At 31.2% G+C, this 8,703-nt stretch overlaps 1 pseudogene; it reads right to left on the bottom strand.

The window, feature by feature from the left end:
* Positions 1 to 388: 388 nt before the first annotated feature.
* LOC106326641 lies at positions 389 to 2,828 on the bottom strand (annotated as a pseudogene).
* Positions 2,829 to 8,703: the final 5,875 nt, after the last annotated feature.

The following is an 8,703-nucleotide window of genomic DNA, read 5'->3' as shown; positions in this document are numbered from 1 at the left end:
CCGTTTGCCGTCAAAAAAAAAAAAAGGTTAGGCTGAAAATGAATAGTTCGAATTGGTCAAAGTAGATTTTTTCTAAATGTTTCCCTTTTAATAATATAGAACCGTGAATCCCATGATCAGAGCCGGTCCTAGGTTTTAGAAGGCTGGAAGCAAAAAAAAAAAATGTGGCTACTTATCAAAAAAAAAAGAAAAAATTTCTTAATACAGCAGATTCGAACCTAAGACGCCGCAAAGAAGTCTATTATTTGTATGCTATACCACTAGACTAAAGAAGTTTTTATGAATTTTGTGGCCGAAAATACTTGATTAAATTTTGTGGCCGGAAGCATGGACTTCATTGGCTTGGCCCAAGGGCCGGCTCTGCCCATGATAAAGTCTAAATTTAAAATTCGTGAAACAAATTCAATAACCAAACGAAACGTGGAGCTGAATACAATACCAATACAAACTCTTCAACATGACAACATCAAAAGTAGACGTTTAGCGTTGTTAAAGTGTTTATACTATACCAACACCAAAACTCTTTAAATTTATGTTTCAGCAACGGCACAAAGTCAAGGTCTTGTTAAAGTGTTTAGGGTTGGCTACAAGGTACTCTTCCCATGCCAAACGCCGATAGATAGGAGGTCCTTGTCGCCAGTCAACGGGTTGATCAGAATGTTCTTGGGAGGGCCGGATAAATTTGCGGCTGAGACACGGTGGTGCGTCTTGCTCCAAACCGCACGGTGTATTGTACTTTTGAACCGAATCTCCCATTTTAACAACAAGACCTCCTTTTACTGGCTCCACCCCAATCCATTTCGACTCTTCTTCCTGTGGGTTTCGAATCTTTAGACCTGAACAATGCAAAGCATGACTAATAATTTAATTTATATTTGGAATGAACACAGACATTGTGAATCTATGCATGATTCGCATACTTCCACTTTAATCGATTAAAAACTCTACTTTTGTAATTTTATGTATACGTTTTATAACATACGTTTCTTGATTTTTTTTAAGCTTACATGTTCAACGAACTTCAATAACATGATTGAAAATCACAAGTCTTCAGAAACTCTTACTAGTTTTTGCATGATTAACCCACAAACCCTATTGGGTCTCTTAATGAATATTTTACTAATTAAATGTAATCAAGAACTTTGTTTAAGAAATACCTTGATTCAAACCCTCCAATGGTAGTTTTTTATTTATGGGTTCTTAGAAAAATGTTGTTTTTTGTTGCTCAAAAAAACAAGATCAAACAATGCATACCAAGCAAAGCATTCAAGACCAAACAAAAACAATCACCAATCTCATCCTCTACTTATTCTGATTAAACAAAAACAATTAACCAACACACACAAACCAATCCCACTAGAGATCAGTATATAACAAGTAAACATATATAGCCACAAAAAGATCGAAGCTTTCAACCAGAGATGAGTAAACAAGTACACACTTTCAACGAGCATAGAGACACAAAGATCAAAACTTTCTGAATCTCAACCACAACAAATTATAGAAACCAATAAACTCTTCTCCTACAATATACACAATGAGAATATTTACCTTCTCATCGTCTACACTTTCCACCATCACAAGGTTAGGCACTCCCGCTGATCAAACAAGAAAATAAATCAAAGAATCAAGACCAATGTAAACGTCAAGTAGTCTCAAAACCAATGAACGAACAACAACACTTACTTAGCAAAGGCTTCACTTTGTTGCTCTGCAGATTCCCAATGAAATGCCACTTTATATCTTCAGGAAGCTTCAATTTCAAATCACAAAAAGAAAAAAATGATCAGACTTTTCTAAATCCAAATAGTACCAAAAGATTCAAACTTTCAAACTGATTCAAACCTGTGGGGCTTTCTCAATGATCTTATGTGCTTTCACCTTAGCTGTTTGAAGCTTGTTCAACCTCAGGTTGATGAGATATCCCAAGAGTTTGCCTCAACCTCAGGTTGATGATCTCTCCTGATAATCCTAGAAGAAGAGAAAACGTTACTTTTCTCTTTGGACGCTTGATCATGGGAGACGTCGGAGAACTAAATGCTGCTCCCAAAGACAAGCTATGTATCAATCACAACACACACAACCCAAAGCTTGACATAATCAAAACTCATATGCTTCAAAAGCTCCAATGTAATGTACAAATCTCTCGTTCAACATGTTTAAAGAAAGATGACAGAAAGTAAGCAATTTTTGTCTCAATTTGAGCAAATAAACAGAGCTAAAGAGACTTTAAAGTAAAAAGCAAAATGAAGTAATACAAGTACGAAACAGAACTTTCACCATATCTGTCTGTTACAACATCAACAAGGAGAAAAGAAACTACAGGTTTAAGGTATATAAAACCCATAATTTATAGAGTTTCTAGGCACCTTTAATTCATACAAACAACCGCTGTAGATGTGTAGATTGGCGGCGATGATCAAAATAGAGTAAATGGCGAAGAAGATGAGAGTGTGAACAGCTATGGCTTTTCCGTTGGTTTTGAGATTACCGAAGTCTACTCCTCGGTTGGTTCGGGGCAGTGAGAGGAGAAGTCCAGGAGAGAATCACGAAGAGGATGACGCTGACGATAATCGGAGCCCAATCCGCCATTGTTGTCGTGTAAAAGTGAAAAAGGTTACACCTTTCAGAGAGCGGTGAGTATAGAAAAGGACAGGAGGAGAGATGGAAGAATCTAGAGAGGACGAACGGCTACTCGCCGGAGCCGTGATGGGAGGCGTCGGCTACACGATCGTGGCCCCAATCGAGAGAGCCTAGCTCCTCCTTCAAACCCAAGAGAGCAATATCGAAGTCGCGGAAGAGATGAAAGCCCAAAGGGGGACACGTGTGTCATAAGACCCGTCTCTTGTAACCCCTAATTAAGAGACGTTTTTTCACATTTAAGCTCATTTCCTTTTATTTTTTAATCCTAATATTGATATATAATTATATATACGTCCGTACAATTAATGCATGTTTTTGTTTAACAAAATTTTATAAAAAAAACTGGGGGAAAAGTTGGTATGGGCCTACAACGAGTGGGCTTTTAATTGATTTTCATGGGCTCGAGAGACTTTTTAGTCTAGGATTCAGTTATCATTACGTCCTTCGTCTGAGTTTATTTGAGCCTGTTGACTACTTCGATTTTACATTTTTTTGGTGCTAATTACAGTTTTCGTTATATATGTATATGGACGTGATATACAAATCTAGATTCATCTGCACGGACGTATATATAATTATATATCAATATTAATCACCATAAGGTAAATCAGTATTTTATCTAGAGAAGTGTTGGTTTTCGAGCAAATGTTAGTATTTAAATTTCTTAGGCACAAAGTCCATATCGGAATAGAAACGGAAGAGATCTCAACTAATACAAGTGATATATACGCTATTAAGTCTCAACTAATTTTGAGTTAAAAGTTTTTCTAACTTGCTATAGTATCATAATCCAATCTGTACAATTAATATAATTCGATCTATAATCGATAATTCGATATGGTCCAAAACTTGAGATCATTACCAATATATTCCTAGTTAATTAAACCATTAGACAAAAAAATATTCCTAGTTAATGCAAAAATCATAATTTCAAAAGAGTGATATGGAATAATCTATAAAGTTCATATTAGAAATCTGAAAAAATATTAGGTAGTAAATTAGTGATATGGACTAGTCTATTTACTCTGTCAATTAATTTTGAATAGAGCTTAACAAAATTGATTTTTCAATTTAAGAAATAAAAGTAATAGATACAACTATTAACAAAAATAAAGGTGTGTACAGTTGATTAGGTTCTAAAAATCGGTCTAGACGGCGCTTAGGCTCCCGCCTATGCGGCAACTCGGTCATATCCGAAACGATTTTCTTAAAATCCGATTTATACCGATTTATATGATTTAAATTGGTTTAAATTGTTCCAAATCGGTTAAAAATGGTTAAAATCGATCTAAAATTGTCTATATATGTTAAATTAATCAATAATATTATTACAAATCTACAAATTTATCTACTTTCTTATGTTTTGTATATCTAATTTTGATAATTCATCACAATAATTTTATAATTAAACTTAAAAATTAAAATATGTCATATAAATGTATAAATTATATAAAATAAATCAATAATTTGCTAACGCCTAAGCCTCGTTTAGATCCCGAATAATCCGCCTAGTCGCTAGTACTCTATAAAGCGTCTAGTTACCCGCCTAGCGATTTTTACAACATTATCTAATAGATTTGACTAGGTTAATGGATGGAACAATGGTATTATACTATTATCTATAAACTAAATTGCAACTTGCTTATATTAGGATAAAGAAAAGAAAACCCAAAGTTTGATAAGATGAATGGTTCGTCGACGGGATAATACATTGTGCTTATAATATGAGATATTTATATATCCACATTTTGTCGTGTCTTGATCGTTTTAGAAAAGCATCAGATATACAAGTCGTCGTCTCCTCGATACATAGTCTAATAAATTCATCATCACCGAACCAAAGTAACACTGAAGTCAAAAAATCTAACATCAGCCATTTTTGTCACTACTTCTTCTTCTTCTTATCCTTTTAAATGTTAAAAATAATAAAATATATGTTGACTTTATAAACTACAGATTGAACGAGAATATACATGTTTGTGTGTTTAAACAATGTGCAAGTGATTTCGTTTTTAATTGGGTGGATAAAGATGCATGAGGTGGACAATAAGCTGCCATGTCCATAACAGCAAGGACGTCGATTTCGTTTTACATAAGCTCTACTCTAAATCATTTGATTTATATTCATTCCAGCTAATCTCCCACAAACCTTATGAAAAGTCTTATCAATCTCTTTAATTATTCAATGTATGGAAAATCTTAGATTCTTACTTTGAAATCTTTAACATTTGTATATTTTTATCATTGTGAAGTATAATTTTAGTTCTGACTCTAGTTCTGAGAAGAAAACATTGGATATCAACCGTAAACATAATACTGGACTTTGATTTACAGAGAAGACTGGAAGAAACAAACCATATAGTCTGATAGACCAAAAAATAATCATCTGATACCTTACTCTTTCCATTTAAAAAGATATATGTTTTAGAGAAAAAAATTGTTTCAAAAATATACATTTTTATATTTTTAATGCATTTTTTATCAACAAGTATTGAATGACCAAGTATTGAATGACCAGAGGACGGCACCACAAATAATAGATACGATATTGCCGTCGATCCCAGGAAAATTGTGTTTTACGGATTGCTCGTGGAAAAAATAAGTTAGTTTTTCAGAACAAGGTTGGCTCAGTACTTTAGAAGGTTTTGATGGATTGTTGGGGGCGAAGAATGTTAGGGCTAGTCTCTCGCCTCTTCATGCGGAGATGGAAGCGCTATTCTGGGCAATGGAATGCATGAGGAATTTACGTCAATTTCAGGTTACGTTTGCAACAGATTGTTCTCAATTGGTGAAGATGGTTTCGGAACCAGAGGAATGACCAGCTTTTGCAAATTATTTGGAAGATATCAAGACCCTGAAAAAAAACTTCACCCGATCAGAGATTATCTATGTACCAAAGACGTAGAATTTAAAGGTGGATAGTCTAGCACACAGTGTTAGGAAGCAACTGTTTTCATTGTTCACATGGATGCAGATCACCAGGTTTGGTTTACATAGTCAGTATGAGTCTGTATTGTTGATGACAAAAAAATGTATTTTTTGTCAATTAATAATAGGTAATTGTAAATTTAAAAAAAAATATTATATTTTTTGGATGTTTATTAGTTTAAAACTATGAAAATTGATTATCACAAACATTATGCATTTAATACAGCATAGTATATTTTACTAATCTGTGAAAAAATTAAAATACGTATCATTTTGAACTTGATGGAGTACTATATAATTCAGTTCAGTTCGTTTTTCTTGATCGCTATAGACGTATTAAATGGCATAAAAGTCAGGTTTTTCTGAAGGTTCTAGAGATTGATATGGTTTTGACATGCGGTTCTTTGAGTTATATGGTTCTTTGAGTTATATATGACCTGACAAATACGTTCACCGAATCAAGACAGCAGTTAATAACGTCTACGTCAGCCAAATTTACCATTTATTGCTTCTTATACTAATATTTTTTTGTCAATCACACTTATCTTAAAATGTAAAGAAAAATTATCTAATGACTTCGGAAATTACATTAATTTTAATATATAATGGAGCTTCACCTGCAGGTCCATGCATAGTGTTAATCTTTTATATTTTTATAAATTGTTTAACGATTTTTCTAAAAATATAAATTATTTATATATTTTTAGATTTCTACAAATTTATCCGAATCTAGAAGGATCCGAGTCTAAACGCCGTCTGAAAATTTATAATATCCGAACAAAGTTTAATTTTAACCCAAACATTTGATACAAAAAAAATGATCTGTATCTGAACGGATTGGTTGAATTCTTGTCATAAATAAATCAATTTCATTCAAACTTATTAAATTATTTTGGTTAACACATAAATAAATGTCGGCGAATTATTATGATAAATATAATTAATGAAGTAATTAAAAAGAATGAAAAATTGAATGTAAATGCTGTAATAAAACCACTTAAAAATAGATAGTTCTATTTTGTATCCGTAATAAATGAGGTCGAATTATTTAAAAAATAAGCAATAAATAAAATGGTTTAAATTCGTTAAAATAAAAGAAAAAATGTAAAAAATCATTTTAAAATAGGTAAGTATTGTTTTGTAATTTAATTTTGTTTTAATAGAATAGATATACATAATATGTGTGTGTTTTAAACATCGAAACAAGTTGATTAAGATATATGAGATTGATAATAACCTCCAATTGTATATTACTAGAATTGATACTCAAAACGACCTCGTTTCGTTTGATATAACCTTTCTCCGATATCATTTGATTTTATACATTTTATACACGCTAATCTCCAGGCGGCTGGGAATGAAGACTTATTTCACGTTCATACAGTTTTGTTAAATCTGTCCACAGCATAGAGCAAGTTCGTGTAAATGTATATGATATATATACCAAAGAACAGTGCGTATAAAAATATGATCATAACTTATATAATATTTTTATTACTCAGTGAAAAAAGTTTGAAGAACCTAACATGTGAATTCAATCTAAACCACGTCCTTAATGGGACACACCCATCTACTTGTGCTACTTCATCTGTTAAAATGTTAGATGCTTAAGCTCCAAATTATTATTTGTGTGGCGATTTTTAGATGGTTTATGCGTTTGGTATATGATAATATAAAAGTTCTTCAAAACATGTGGTCTTATATAAGTTCTTATCATATACTTATCAATTATCATTAACTAATCGGCGATGTCACTCTGGAGTGATCTCTAACAATAAAATACTCAAACAATGTGGAAATTGGGCTATAACTTGTGATAATAAAGAAATAAAGTAGAAGCAACTTGCTTGGTTTGCTTGACAATTTTCTTAAACTTATGATGATAAAAGTTGATATGCGATCTACAAAACGGAATAGATAACTGAAAGCGCTTTTAATATATTGACCGTAAGCACTTTGTCATAATCCCGTGGTTTGATAACTAACTAGATCTCGAACCGCGCGGATTTTATTTTTCATTTATTTTTATATAAATATTTTATTTTCGATTCTAAATTGGTATATATTATAATATATATATATATGTCTATCAATTCTTAAAATATAATAAGTTTACTGAATATTTTTTTCATTGAATAGATTATTTCAAATTTTCACATGTATTTGTATCTTCTTCTATGTATATATTTTCGGATTATTATTTTATTATTAAAATCATAACTATATATATAAATATTAGTAAAATATTGTTTTATTGCATATTCAAAGATATTGTAACATTTCACAAATTTAGAAAGTTTGTTAAAAATTAAACTTTTCGCTTCGTAGATTTATATTATCGAGAAATAATTAAACATTTAGTTTTTGTTTAATTTTTAAAATAAACTATATAGTTTAAAATTTGTTTCATTGGTTTAAGGTAGTAAAGATTAATCATTGTTAGATAATATAATTTTTGTTATTTAAAAAAATATTTATAATTTTAAAAGTTAATATCGATAAATATTTAAATATTTAGCATATAGAGGTATAGTATTACAACATTAAATTATATCTATTTAATTTATACTATCTAATAATCCAATGGATAATCTATTCTTTAAATCCAATTATTGATAGCCAAATATGGTGGACCCAAAATTTAGATGATAAGATAAGATATTAAATATAACATGATTTTCTAGGAATATGTTTATTTTAAAAAAAAATCACACATAAATCAAAGTTGTAATTATGTTTTAATATATAATATCTCACATTTATTACTTATTTAGAGAGCTATCAGCCAAAACACCAAATTGCAAACGCAAGCAAAGTTCGAGCTGTGGAATCAAAGTCAAAGCTGCCACTTTTGCCTTTGGTAAATTTTGTTCTTATCGTTTCTTGCAGTTTCCACGTAGTAGCCGATCACTAATGGCCAAATTGTTTTTTCTTTAAATAGATCGACCCAAAATCGTAGTTGGTAACAAATATATAAATATGACGCCGAATAACTATATAGTGTACTAATTTACATGGGGACTAACGCTTGAACCAGTGATAATTTTTTGGATAACAATGCATTACAAACCGAGGTCATTTTTTCTATTAAAAGTTTAATCATCTATTATAATATTGATTAAAGCAGATATG

The sequence above is a fragment of the Brassica oleracea genome, chromosome C1, assembly GCF_000695525.1.
Source record: "Brassica oleracea var. oleracea cultivar TO1000 chromosome C1, BOL, whole genome shotgun sequence".
NCBI lineage: Eukaryota > Viridiplantae > Streptophyta > Magnoliopsida > Brassicales > Brassicaceae > Brassica > Brassica oleracea.
This window is presented reverse-complemented; position numbering and strand designations above follow the sequence as displayed.